Genomic DNA, 15,092 nt, shown 5'->3' on the forward strand with positions numbered 1-15,092 from the left:
AGTTTACACATGTAACTGTAAGTGGATTAACAGACTGGTACAGTATATCACTGAGATAATAAAAAAAGGTAGTTCAAGGTATTCAAAACTTTACTGCCAGTTTGACCAATGTGTTTCTCTTCATCTCTTCGTTGCAGCTTCTTTATTTGTTATATGATCAAAGTGGTTTTATCTCAGCCATGATTATCAGTGTCACAGGAGCCTTCGGGCAGGTTTTCCTTTGTACAAGATTGTGTGTTTTATTTTGTCCAAACAGCCTGTAGTTTTTAGATTTTGACAACTCTAAGGAAAGTAGGCAATGCTTAAAAGTGATACCAAAATAAAAACTGTTCTCTGAAAAACAGAGCATTTGTGAACACAATGAAAGCTTGCAGACCTCTCTTAACAGACTCCATATCTCTGTCCAAAGGACTGATATGAAGGAGGAGGAAGGGACAGGGGCAGGAAGGCGGACGATGAAATTAGAGAAGAAATGGAGGAGGAGGAGGTGAGTGCAGAGGAAGTGGCCGAGGATAAGGAGAGCTATCTGCCAGGAGGTGAAGGACGAGTTACTGGGGGAAGAAGGAGGACTACGATATACAGATTGTGGATTGAAGGCTAGTCCTTCCTTCCCTGTGACAAGGGGAGAAAGCCAAGCTTGGTCTCATGATCTTTTCTGTTCCCACTCAATCAGAAAGGTTGCTAGGTTCAACTGTACTTAAATGTTGCAACTATTTTCTTTTGCTCCCCTGGTATTCATCTGTATTTTTTCTGTATCTGCGTCATCTGAAAACAGAGTCTCGTGACATAATCATTTTAGGTCAGTGCAATTATACTCATTATGGGCGGTTACACTTCCATCTACTGTCTGTGCATGAGCCTGCATATGTTATCTGCTGGGTACAAATCTCTAATAGTGAAGACTTGTTGGCTTTTCCTAAAAACAACATTATATTAACATAACATGTAGACACATGCTGCAATGGCCATGACTAATGATGTGAATTCCCAGAAAACAGATTCAAACTAGAAAAGTGCACTCAGTTAAAGGCAGATTCCAACAAAGGAAAAGATGAACCCAATTCCACTCTATCCCATTTTCCTTCCTGGATCCATTACAGTCAAAATGGCGGCAAAAGAAGACAAAAACAAAGCTATATTTATCTTGTATCAAGTCTAGCTTTAGTATAATTAATCTGCAGAAGCTTGAGTTAATGAGACCAAACGTTTCTTTGGTTTTCACTTTTCAAAGCCACGAAATTAACGAAAATGTGTTTTGCAACTTTTGAGAACCTTTAGATGCTACATAATAAATATTGGACTCTGGTTATTAGAATATTCCTATGTGGTGAGCATCATGTACTTCTTGTTATCATATTTCATTGACATGAGAGCCCTGCAACTGTCCTTATTTAAACCAAACAGTATATCTACCTGGAATAAAAATAAATAAAAGTAAATCTGTGAATGAAATGTATCCATTAACCTGAATGTGTTTCAGATAACAGGGGATGTTGCTTTTTAGATTCGGCTAAACATAAATGTTGTGAAGCGGAAGCGGTTTGTCTTTGTTTGTTTACCGAGGACAGGATGAAGCAACAAAGGGAAACAGGGGAAAGGGTTGGTGAGGGAAAGAGAAATGAAGAGCTAAGGGGAGGAGACGAGTAGATTATAAGGGAGACAGAAGATGAAACGTGACAAATGAGTGCAGCATCTGTTTCTCTTTGATGTGCGGAAACTCTCACATCTATTCTCTGCCGAGCAACCATTAGAAGGCTAATTAAGTCTTTCTCTCATTGGCTTACAGTATGGCCAACTCGCAAAGGTATGGCACACACACTAAGACACACTTTCTGGAACTCCATTATGACCTTCAATTATTTAGTTATTATCAACTGGGTGTGGCACACAAAGTTACAGAAGACACACATTCAAAAGCACATACCCATGCACACATACTGTACAGACATCCATACTGAACATATTTCGACTGCAGGGCAGATAGTGATTAGAGGTTTGTACTTTATGATGAATAAAAACATGGCGGTTCTAAGATCATCTCGGTTCATCCAGACAGGGAGGATGAAACTGATGACAGACAAGCAGAGGAAGAGACAATGGATAAAGGACAAGTGGGTGTGGCCAGTGATTGAGAAACCCAAAGAGAAGCGTGAAAGAACTTCACAAAGGCCATAAACGAGCAAGAAGAAGGACTTTACAGTAGAACGCAGAAGAGAAAAACAGATGCTTGAGAGAGGAGACATAGAAAGAAAAAGGACAAACTCCCTATCCAGACGACTTGGACATACTTCCAGTTTTTTTACTACTAAAATGTCACTGCAATCCTCGTGTGAGGCTGTATGGATGATTGTAAACGTGTGTAGTGTTGTGGTTGGCAGTGGTGGCAGTTGCTTTTAAATGTGAGCACAGAGGCAAAATTGGACAAGTTGAAACACATATCAGGGGCTGAGAAACCAGATGTGCATCTCTACTTATAAAACACTATAAGTATACATTATAACATCATAATAAGTAATATCAGAGCCAAACCGGATTGAAATGTTTCTGAAAGCCTATTACTTTTTGTAATACCTACATTTATATTGTAACCTCATTGGATTTCTCCGGCTTTATGAGACGCATGTTATAACTCAATTTAGATACGAAAGCGGTTGGGAAATAAAAATGACGTATACCAAATATTATTGAACATATCAGATGATATGTAAGAATAAAAATATGAGCTTAATAGAGTAAAATCTCTTTTATGAACATCGTGAAGAGGCCCAAGAATGGAAAAAGATAGAATCCGGATGTATGATAGAAAGTTCTTCCGTAAATACCAGTGCGTATTATATAATGAATAGCTGTTACTGCATGCCTTCATCTAGTCTGAGGAAGTGTGTCTACTGCGTGTCTATTCGACTCCGTCCTCTTACCTTCATCATGGCATACAGTCACAGCCTGTCTCTCCCATGTTCTCTACCTCTTGTGGTTCCCACACATTATCTACTGGTGTGATCGATATGGACAATGACACGTTGGCCTGGCTCGCCTCAACAGAGCTGCAGGTCTAAAGGAAAATAATTCAAATCAAGTTTTATTTATAAAGCACATTTAAAAGCCATTTTTGGTCGAGCCAAAGTGCTGTACAGTACATGTAATAAAAACACATTACTACAATCACAATAAAAAACAATAAATTACAACAGATATAAAAAACACAGGGAAAAGTCAGGAGTCGTGCTCCGCTCTGACTAGAAGGCCAGGGAGAAGAAGTGTGTCTTAAGAGTAGATTTAGAAACCCCTAGGGTCTGGGCCGACCCCACATGGAGGGGCAGAGTGTTCCAGAGCCTAGGGCCAGCTGCTGCGAAGGCTCGGTGCCCTCGGGTTTTGAGCCTGATCTTGGGCACTATCAACAGCAGCTGATCAGCAGACCTTAAAGCTCTGGCTGGGGTGTTACAGCGCTGGAGGAGTTCGACTATATAGGCCGGAGCCAGCCCATTTAGTGCTTTAAAAACAAATAAAAGGATTTTAAAATCAATTCAGAACCGAACTGGAAGCCAGTGCAGTGAGGCCAGAATTGGGGTGATGTGGTCACGTTTTTTGTGGCCAGTCAGAAGACGTGCAGCTGCGTTCTGCACTAGCTGCAGGCGTTTAATTGAGGCCTGGTCCATACCCACATACAGAGCATTGCAGTAATCCAGTCTCGAGGTAACAAAGGCATTAATAACCCTTTCTAAGTCTTTAAAAGATAAATACGACTTGGTTTTGGCCAATAGTTTCATTTTAAAAAAGCAGGATTTGACTACGGTGCTGACCTGCTTGAAGGTCACTCCAAGGTTCATGACAGAAGGGAGGATGTTTTTATTGAGAGTGCTCAGAATATCAACCGGAGAGGCTGGAGGTTGGGGTCCAAAAAAGATGACCTCAGTCTTGCTCTTGTTGAGGTTGAGAACGTTTTTGCTCAGCCAGGATTTTATCTCTGAACTGCTGTAGCGAGTGTTTGAAGGAAAATAATCTACTTGTTAGTAGACCATTCCTGTTAGATTTAATATACTTTTTCTGTGAACGTGTGTGCATGTGGGCAAAGAGCTGGGCGATACCTGTAGTATAGGGGGTGTTTTCTGCTAGTGTAACTGCACTACAGAAGACAACGTGTCAGGCGGAGATGTGATGTAGGGCGACGTTTTTGAACTCCAAAAATGGTGGTCAAACCATTGGTGCACCTATTTAACGCACCGGGTACCTCTTTGTCAATTTGCAGGATAGACTTCAATACTGTGTTGACCTTACGGCGTACGGCGAGAGTTAAGTATATGATGTAAGTGAAGAATGTTGCGTTACCACTTAGTTATGTTTAGGAAAAATCACGATTTGGGTTCAGATTATATTGTTTTTACTTAAACATCATATAAGTAGTATGTGACATACGTTTACGTACGCAGGTTAGCATTAAGTCGTCAACATTGACATCAATAGGTGTCTCCTGGGTAAAAGTCCTTTGGTTTGACTCGTCCATCCACCCTGAACTCCTACTTAAGCAGACGTTGTCACCTCCTTTACTACAGCCACTAGGGTAAGTCTTTCACGTGAAAAACTGACGCTACAGTTGTACGTGGAGCATCACAATTTGCTGCTAAGAGCCACTGACAAAACTTCTGTAATTGGCGAAGTTTGCCAGGGCCTTGACATAAGTGTTACAGGATTCATGGTGTCATGTGGGCCAAGTATATCAGCATAAAATCAATTCTAACAGCCGCCTGCACCAACACTGAATAAGCAACCATGCATGCCAAACTGTTTGTACTGCCACTCTATTTTAAGCCCATACAATTACACATCCGAGTAGATCATGTTTCGATAATCCCCTAGTATTCAAGGGTTACTTGAGACATAAAATATATATATATATTGACCAATGCAGAGGTTGAGTGTGTTCGGTTTTCTTTTTTGTTGGTGAAATTATTTGGATATACGGCAGTGTCATTTTAAACTGTGTCAAATGAACTGTGTTGTTTCAAAAAACAAAGATATAATGTTGCAATGTCCAAGGCGCACACACACGGAGCAGCATTCTACGTCCATCTATGGTAGGGAAAGTATTCCAGACACAGAATGTGCAAAAAAGTGGTGAATCATTGTTATTTCCTTAAACTTAATATAAGAACTTAAACAATTGTTCTCTTTGTTGAATCCAAAATGGTGTCAGTTGTTAAGCTTCTCTTACTTTGGAATATACAAATGAGCTAATTTCTTGTCCTTATTGATCTCATCTGTTCTTGTGTATCTATCTTTGAGGTGATACAAAAGGTACTAGTTGGGTCTCATATGTATTTGGAAGCAAAAGACAATACAGCATAACTTTGTTTTGCATGGCCAAACCACTAAGAATGTGACACAAGATGGACGCAACAGGAAAATGAGTCAAAATAATCAGTTTTTGTTGCTCAAGAGGGGACTTCTGGAGTCCTACAAAACATCAGGAAACATATTTACAGATTTTTACTTGTCGGGGAACAATTGATCTGTAATTTTATGTAAAGGTAGGAAAATGCTAAGGCTGATCAAACAATGTTGTGTCAAAACAAATCTAAATGGTAGACCCATGACTCTTGATTTGGCTAAAAACTGTTATTTCTAGCTTCACATGGTCATTTAAGCTGAGTCATCCATAATGTGGCATTCGTCCCTTCTCATTGTCCTGTCTCTCTGCACCACACAGTATATCATCAGAACGATTAATAAAGAGTTTCAGTAGCGTGGGCTGCCTGCCCTAAGTCAAACAGTCGCTCTTCTGTTCTGATAGCAGAGCAGATATTTGGGGGCGGGTCACTGCCCAACATCAAAAGAACTGACCTGATTTATCTGTCCTGCTTCAGTGGACAGGTAGCCAAGGAACGGAGGCTCTTGTAATAATGTACCCTCTCTAGGGACATGAAAGGAGCCCAAATCCTCTCTTCTATGTACATGCACACACACATATCCTTTTTAACTTTCACGGTGTAGGTTCAAATCCCTTTTCCTAAACAAAGATCTAAGCACATGGGAATACACACTGTTAAATCCTGCTTAAGCTCAATGAGGATGAAACCAGTTGTGATATGTATACGTACACATCCTAGTCAAATATAAACTGATTTAAAGGGAACTAAAGACTTAAAACCATTGGTGATTTTTTAAGATAAAATCAATACAAAATAAAACCTCACACATATGCATTAATATATGAAGTAACACATAACCACACACACTCTCTCTACCCCATCCCTCCTTCTCCAGTGCCCCTGTCTAACAGACCAGTTGATGTCTTTCCAATGCCACAGCATGAGAGTCTCGTTCAGTAATACAAAGCCATCTGGAAGTGTATGAATTCCCCAGTCTGTTTCCATTCATAGGTTTCCACTCAGACAGGTTATGATGTGACATCAAATCCAGAAAGAGGTAGAAGGGAAATAAAGCTGCAATTTCATTTTATACTCCTTTTATACAAAAGCCTCAGGTGTGCCATAGGGTGTTGAACCAATACCATCATTCCAGACCATGATTTTTAATATGATTTAAGGATCAGTTCAATCCTATATTTTCTAACTTAATGTACCTGTATTTAAGTTTAAAGGCATCCATTTCTGAGATTTCTGTCTCTGAGCAAATAAAATATGTGAATGAAGTTACTGTACATTTAAATAAATGCTGTTGACTTTTATTTTATAAGGACTCTCTTATAAACAACTTTCTTCGACACAACATAGATCCCTAACCACATGGTACATGCAATTTCATGTACAAAAGTGAAAATATTATGCATTTTCTCACAGATTACCTTTTTTGACAGATCTAAAATACATTTCTAATTGAAGTCTGGTTAAATCCTTAGGGTGTTGGCGGTCGTTCGAACGAACATAGGACTCTCACCAAGGAGTCTGGTGTATGTGTCTCATGTAAAGCAAAAAGTCAAAGTTAACTTATTTTAACCTATGCTTTAAACATTTTAAACTTTCATTAAATAAGTTATTATTTTTAGGTCAGTCATTTTAAGACAAACAAACACAGGATTTTCCCCTATGAGGGCACCGTTGACGTATATACGCAAGTTACGTTAGCATCAAATGTAACTATTTTAAACCAAACCAAGATATTTTCCCCAAACCAGTCATTTTGTTGTGTTTTTGTGATTCAATTCACAGCATTAAACATCTGTTTAAAACTGCAACTGTAATACATTAGAATATAAGCTTTATTTGAATCATTTTGAGAATGCAGTTTCGTTTTTTTAGGAGACAGGTTTGTTTAGATAGGAAGATCATTCGCAACCTCCGATCCCACATCACATTGTTCTCCAAACGATGTAGTGATGATACTTAACTCTGCCATAAAAGCACACGTGCAGAAAGGTTGCCACACACACGCACACGCACACACACACACAGACACACACACACACACACACCCACACACACACACACACACACACACACACACACACACACACACACACACACACACACACACACACACACACACACACACACACACACACACACACACACACACACACACACACACACACACACACACACACACACAGTTCTTCCCAAACATCTCCATCTGTAGCTATGTACCTCTAATTAGAACCTGACTATGTATGACTCAGACGTTTGAGGGAAGTCATCATTTCCCAGCTCTCCCGGCGACTTTCCATGCCCTCTGCGCTCACTTACTGTTTTTCTAGGATATAATAATGACTCAACCAAACACATTAATGCATGATGTCGCTGGAGCTCTGCTTCTATGATTCAGTATGAGTTTACCCCCTCCTTCCTTCTTTGAGCGTTCTATTCTGCGATCCAGTTATGACTCTGGAATTCCTCACCAGTGTTATGGGGTAGCCATGGAAACCCCCATCTGATTCTCCCTTAGATTTCAGGAAAACAGTTAATACTGGCAACTGGGAAATCCACTTTATTCAAATTTAAATGACTTACATCTTACAATTTGTATGTTATTTGATAACCTGTAAGCATAGAACTATTTCAAGAAATACTTTGACAAGAATCACTATTCTCTTCCTGTTTTAGCAACATACACAATGAGGATGTTTAACGTTTCCGGGCCTGAGCGGGGACAACGGGGTCAGATGGGTCACTGTCTGGACTCATACATCTTTCTTAAGTAGACCAAAGAGCACTTTGTCCATTCAACCATGAATACTGGTAACATCTTTCAATCTGCCAAAAGGTTTACAAGAAAAGCCCTTCTTTCATCAATGTCATAAATAATATATCATTGTCATACAAATATATTTAGCATTTTGTGGAAATGGACACTTGATCTGGGAACCAACAGTAAAACATAAACCAGATGTTGGTTTGTGTTCCCAAACCAGGACTCAGATTTCACACGGACCAGACTTATGAAAACAAGAACTTCTGCCATATATAGTGGTGACGCTTCAGTGAGCCCTTTTACTCATTTCCAGCCTGCGCACACAAGTTAGGAAAATGTTTTTCCAGAGTCTAGGTCTGAACTTAAGTTGGGTCATCCGCAAGATTACAATTGGACCCCCAAGTTACTTCTTGAAACGGTAATTTTACATATTGTTTCCAAAATAAGTGAGTGATAGGAATGGTTTTTGGTGGTTTATGCACGCTAAGGAAAATGTTTGCCAAGTCATGCTATGTCACTTAAACCCTGTCATACTGACAAAACAGCTGACTAAAGAGGAATAAATATTGCAACAAAACGAAACATTTCCATGAAACCATTGACTGTGAATCATCAGTCTGGGAAATAGACAGTAAATTGCGAGGTAATATGGAAAAATATTCTAACTTGCACTAATTCAATCGCTGCCACGATGCCAACCCTCATTCCCTACATTATGCACTTTAATAAAAAATAACAATGTGTTATTGCTAAAAACAGATAGATCAAGAGAGGCACATGTTAATAAGGGCTAATACACAACACTTTTTGATCAAAGAAAAAACACTTATAATCACAATCCTCTCACAACAAACGTAAATATTGACTTATGCAAAGAATCTTGCTCAATAGCAAACTTTTATCAGAATGTTAATGTATTCCAAGTGTGACTCAATACTCACGACTCCATTATGTAGACGTTTTTTGGAACCCTGTTATTGTTTCGCCTATTCATTCAGGTGGAATTAAAGCGATTTCAATGCAGGAGACAATATCAACAGTTGTTCTTCTGTGCAATAAATTCTCTAAAGCTCAGCCAACGCTCAAAGCCTACAGCGCTCTGACTTATGAGCGTTCAGACCAAAATAACAAAACAATTGATCTACAGGGCTTAAACAGACTGCTTTTAGTAGTGGTACACCAAATGAATACGATAAAAAGAGCCACATGTCAGTAATATAATTGTGAAGATGAAGGTTTCTCAGATGCCAAAACACTAGAAAGAGTTTATAAAGGGATACAAGACCGGGATTTTTTTTTCTAAAACTACCATTTAACTCATTTTAGAAAGTGATCTCTTTGTGCCCAACAACAAGATTAAACCGTTTCAATGTCACTTGGAAAGGGAACATTGTATTAAGACTGTCAAAATGGGGACTTATCCTTTCATAGGGAGAGAAACCCACTGTGCCAAATGCATACTATAAACTAAAACTACATAAAGCTGTACTCATTTCATCAATGCTTCAGTGTGAAAGTGATTTAGAAAATGAAGTTATAAATGAATGAAGTGAAACAAAAAGAAAAACCCCAAACCACAGTGGCCATCCAATGTTAACCATTTGCAGCCCACACATTCTTAAAAGGTCTTCACAATTACCAATCGTTCTTTAAAGAAAAGTGTTCCAACATTTTACCCTACTCCAGCACAAACGTTTGCAAACAGCTGCTCTTAGGGGCAGTGTTGTAAATCCATTTGATCATTATGACATGCTTTAGGTGTCCTAATGGTCTTTACGGAGGGCTGCCGGGAAAAAGGGTGGAGAATAATACATTTACGGTGCTGTTAGATTCAGCGCAATTCGCATCTGTCTGTGAGATCTGTTGACTGCAACACACGCACACACACACACACACACACACACACACACACACACACACACACACACACACACACACACACACACACACACACACACACACACACACACACACACACACACACACACACACACACACACACACACACACACACACACACACACACACACACACACACACACACACTCACTCACACACACAAACACTCACACTCACACTCACACACTCACACACACACACACACACACACACACACACACACACACACACACACACACACACACACACACACACACACACACACACACACACACACACATAGATCCTTCTAACTTCCTCCCTGTGGGGGTCGACAGCCCAGTGCATTATGGTCTGTCACCAGGAGATAAACCAAATGCTGCAGTGATGACATCATCTGTCTGTTTGTTTACGGGAGGTGATGGGGGAGACGGAGATATCGGACAAGGAGGAAGAGGGAGGGATCGGGGACATTTGAGGAAAGTGGGGTGTTGAGAAAGACGGAGAAGGAGGGATCCAGTCTGAAGCTGAATTAAACCGGATGCATTCATAAACCCTGAATAAGCAAATGTAACCCACTTTAGTTTGTTTAGCCCGCAGTATGTTTCCTGAATAATCAAACACTTGCAGTTGGCTCTGATTGGCTGTTTGCTTTCAGAACACGGCTGCTTAGTCTATGGAAGAGCTTTCAATTAAGAGCAGCTTCCATCTGTGTATTATTCTTTAAAGTTAACAGAGAGTTAGTTTGTTTCGTAATTCTCAGAAAAAACACATTCATTCGGGATCTACTGATGTATTCTCTTCTGTTTTATGGTCTCATTCCGACTTGGGCTTTTAACCATCAATAGCCGCTCTCCCACCAAATACTTTGCCGTACTTAGTTCCCAGTAGCCGACATAGTCTCGCCGAACTCTTTAGTCCCGGAACTGTCAAAGTAAATTGCGTTCACACCGGAATAAGGCCCTGAGGGAGGATTACGCAAATGAAGCCGCTGACGTCACTTCTTCTTCTTCTGCTTTGGGTTTACTGGCAGGCCGCAAACAACTTCACGGCGTATACTGCCACCCGAAGTCCCGGAGTCCCCCGGAGTTGGGGACTGACTTCAGTAGAAGCTGCTGGTTAGCGTCTTCCGAGTAAATTGGCAGAAGCACCGACACCTCCTCATCACTCCACCGCTCCCATGTTTTGTTGTGTTGCCATAAGTTAGACTCTCTCCGTTGGCGCGTTGGGCTAATGCTAATAATGCTAATGCGAGCAAATAAAATGGCGGCTTCACAAAACTTTTCAGAGTTTTACAGGGCGTGGTTTGCAATTTGCCCAGCCAATCAGAAATTGGAACCTTTTACCCCCCAGGAAAGTACCACCAGAATGTTTCAGGATCAGGTCATGTTTCAGAGTTATGTAATTTGCTTAGAATCTATATTACAAGTAACTACATTGCACAGGTACAGTAATATAAAACACCCCTTCCTTCACACAATCAAATAGTGAAGGACACTTTATATTTTTGTAGAGTACAGACCTATTTATCATTTAATTTGCAGAAATGCTGATAAAGATATAGATGTATGCAAGCAAAACAAGAAATGTACCAAATATCGATTTACATTTAAGAATACTACTAATCTTCAGCATGAACATGGCAGGCTTCTGATGCAATCGTCGATGCATATATTCCATTAAACAGGGGTTTTGACAAACAGTGCAGAAATGTTATTGAGAAAAACAAAGGCACGTCAAATTAATTTGAGGTCAACATGAGCATTATATTTCAGTACTAAGGTAAACTGACATATAAATAGGCCTTTAGGAAGACCCGCAGTTTTCAAAATACATTAGCGACAACACGAACAACAACATACAGTATGTGTAGCTTAATGATAATATGATAAATATAGTATCTGCTACTGTGAACCAGAGATACAGATATTAATCCTTGGAGACTTGGAGAGCTCCAATGATACATTGGCGGATAACAACATCCTTAGCGTCATACTTTTCACAGGGTTGAAAAACAAACAAACACAATCCCAATTCCCATGAAAATAACAGAGGAAATGGTCCATGAGTTCGACATGACACACTTGGAAGTTTTCCGTAATAATTCAATGGCTAGCGATCTGAATCACTCATGTTTGTGGTGTACTATGGCTAATGGTTGTGGAGGTGGTTAGGGGCCATGATGCTCTCACGCTCCCTGGGCTCTGTTGTGATTTTCCTCCCTGTGGGGGTAGGCAGTCTCCCAAGAAAATGGCTGAGTAAGGTCAAACGGGAGATATCAAAAACTCTTTATGACAGTTGAAAGTATCAAATATGAATACATTGCATCATAAATGCCGCTAACAAATTCTACACACTATGAACTTCAGTATAATATGCATATTTAAAGGCAGAAATCCACACGTGCATTGTCTCTTAGTATATTGTAGTAATGTGTTTTCATTCAGGACAACTAGCCACTACTGAGCAATTACATTTTTAAATGTTTAAAGACTCTGCTAATGTAACATCTGTGATACTGAGGGACAGATGTTGGCAGTAGCTGCTACTGAATGGATGGAGGATAACAGGACGATAAGTAAGTCTACGAGGATGTATGCCACATTTCAAACCAGGTAATACGTCTCCCTTGAAAAAGAGATCAATGATCTCAATGGGATTTATCTGTATAAATAAAGGTTTGAATACCAGTTCTAAATACTGAGAAGTTTCTGAAGATATCCAGAACTAATCTAAGTGTGGAGTCTGAACTCCTAATCACTCTTTCATCAGACTGTGACCTCATCTCCCTGGAGGAGTAGGAGGGAGGCCGGAGAACGAGAGCATATCAGGGGGGAGGGAAACAGAAGAGATGTTGGCCAAGATTATTTGGTTCCTTTTGAATGAGAAAAGTTTTAATAAGACAATAAAGAAAGTAAGAAATCAGTGTGCAAGATATACAGATTTAACTCCAGCACGAGCAGACCCAGATGCACAACTATTGTGCAAGGATAAACATGAATGCATGACTAAACATACACATTAGTTATATGGATAACTCGTGTTAGCCAGCCCCTCTTTACAAATGCTTCAGGATCCGTGCCTTCTCTCTCCCCTTTTCTCCCTCCAAATGATCCACAGAGGATTAACATAGCATCATGGTGGGTTCCCAACCCTTTCCCTACAGAAACAAAACTTATTTTGCACTCAAGGTTTTTCTCATCAACTCATAAAGACTGTTATTTTTACTGCCAGGAAGAAGTTGCCTTTGAACTGAGGAGAATGTTGTAAATCCCGCAGGGAAGTTCCGTAGGACAAGTTTACACTTGAATTTATTTTATTTTTAAATATATAAACTTGATGGACAACTCGAAGCCATTGTCAAAAAAAAGCACATGCTAAGGTATACATTGTCATAGTGTGCTCCATCATTCACCAGTAGTTTTCCATTCACCTGTCTCACCTGTTTTCCACACCCACTCGTTAACTCACTCTCTTTCTCTTCTGCACCCATTAGCTTCTGCCAGTATTTAAACTCGCACCTGACACACACTCTTTGCCAGATTGTACTTTGCCTCATGCTTGTCTCTCCCGCGTTCAAAACTAGATTGCCTACCCGGTTCCGACCCTGCCTGTCCCCGACCTGCCTGCTCTGCCTGTTTCCTGATCCTGCCTGGCCCTCGACTATCCTGTCTGGCCTGTTATCCGACCCTGCCTGTATCCACGCTGACCGCCTCGCTTACTCCCTGACCCTCTGCCTGTCCCTGACTCACCTTCTGCCCGCTGTCCTCCGGTGCGTTATACTGCCCGGTTGGTATTCCTCCGATCCAGTGGAATCTCCAATAAAGTATATTACCAATTCTCCTTGGTTTCTCGAGTGCTGCATTTGGGTTCTCCTTAAGATTGTGACAGAACAATCTGGCCAGAACATGGACCCAGCGCACTCCTCTTCACCAAGAGACCGTTTCGAGAGAGTTGAGGACGCTCTCCAGAGGCAGGAAGCCTCGATAGCCATCCTGGCCACCGAGGCTCATCATGCTACATCTTCACAGGACCAGACGCTAACCTATTTAGCTGCGCAGCTACAGCAGCTAACGGCTATGGTGCAGCAGCTAGTGGCAGGAGTGGCCACTCCAGCGCCTCTTCCTATGCCGTCGACACCCGCTTCTGCATCACCTCTGATGGGATTTACCCCGGAGCCTCGGGTGGGAACTCCGGAGCGCTACGCCGGGGAACCAGAGGGCTGCAACCCATTTCTTACGAACTGTTCTATCCTGTTTGCACTGCAGCCACACACTTTCGCTTCTGAAGCTGCTCGTGTGGCGTTCACGGTCAATCATTTGACTGGGAAAGCCCGACTGTGGGGCACAGCGGAATGGGAGCAACAAACACCCGCCTGCTCTTCGTTCCCCGCTTTTTCTGCGGAGCTGCGCAAGGTGTTTGGACCCGTGTCTGTGGGTCCAGACGCTGCAGGAGGACTATTGAACCTGAGCCAGGGTAATGGATCTATAGTGGATTATGCCATTGAGTTTCGCACCCGGAGTCGCCTCAGCAACTGGAATTCTGCAGCCCAGTGTGACGCCTATCTGCGTGGGTTGGCGGATTACATTAAAGACGAGCTGGTGTCGTTTGATCTGCCCAATTCACTGGATGGATTGATTGAACTGACTTCCCGCATGGATCGGCGCATCCAGACATGGAGACGGGAGCGACGATCGGCGGAAGTTCAACATGCCTGGGCGCCCCGACGTCCGAGTTTGGCTGCGACTCCTCACCTCACTCCAGAGCCGCAACCAGGGGGGGATGAGCCCATGCAAGTGGGTCGCACCAACCTCACTTTGGAGGAACGTGAGCATCGCAGACGTCGTAACCTGTGTCTCTACTGCGGCCGGGCCGGCCATTTTGTTTCTCACTGCCCGGTAAAAGGCAAGGCTCAGCAGTAATGGGGAACATACTGGTGAGCCAAACCCTGGATTTGTTCCCACTCAGAGACCATTGAGCCACGCCAGGTTGCTATTACCGGATAGCTCTCAGGCTGGTTCGGACTCGAGTATTATGGATGAAGAGCTTATGCTGCAGTTGGGAATAGA

General features: G+C 41.5%; 1 long non-coding RNA gene across 2 annotated transcripts in view; it reads right to left on the reverse strand.

Moving 5' to 3' along the window:
• Positions 1-14,002, reverse strand: part of LOC117467043 (uncharacterized) — a 32,276-nt gene extending 18,274 nt beyond the window's left edge. The window contains exon 1 of one of the 2 annotated variants that reach the window (XR_011645171.1): positions 13,776-14,002. This is a non-coding gene — a long non-coding RNA (uncharacterized lncRNA). Of the gene's footprint in view, positions 1-2,918; positions 3,045-13,775 lie in introns of those variants that run through there. The other variant, XR_004554330.2, reaches the window with a different exon arrangement.
• Positions 14,003-15,092: the final 1,090 nt, after the last annotated feature.

This window comes from Pseudochaenichthys georgianus, chromosome 21, assembly GCF_902827115.2.
Source record: "Pseudochaenichthys georgianus chromosome 21, fPseGeo1.2, whole genome shotgun sequence".
Classification (NCBI taxonomy): Eukaryota; Metazoa; Chordata; class Actinopteri; order Perciformes; family Channichthyidae; genus Pseudochaenichthys; species Pseudochaenichthys georgianus.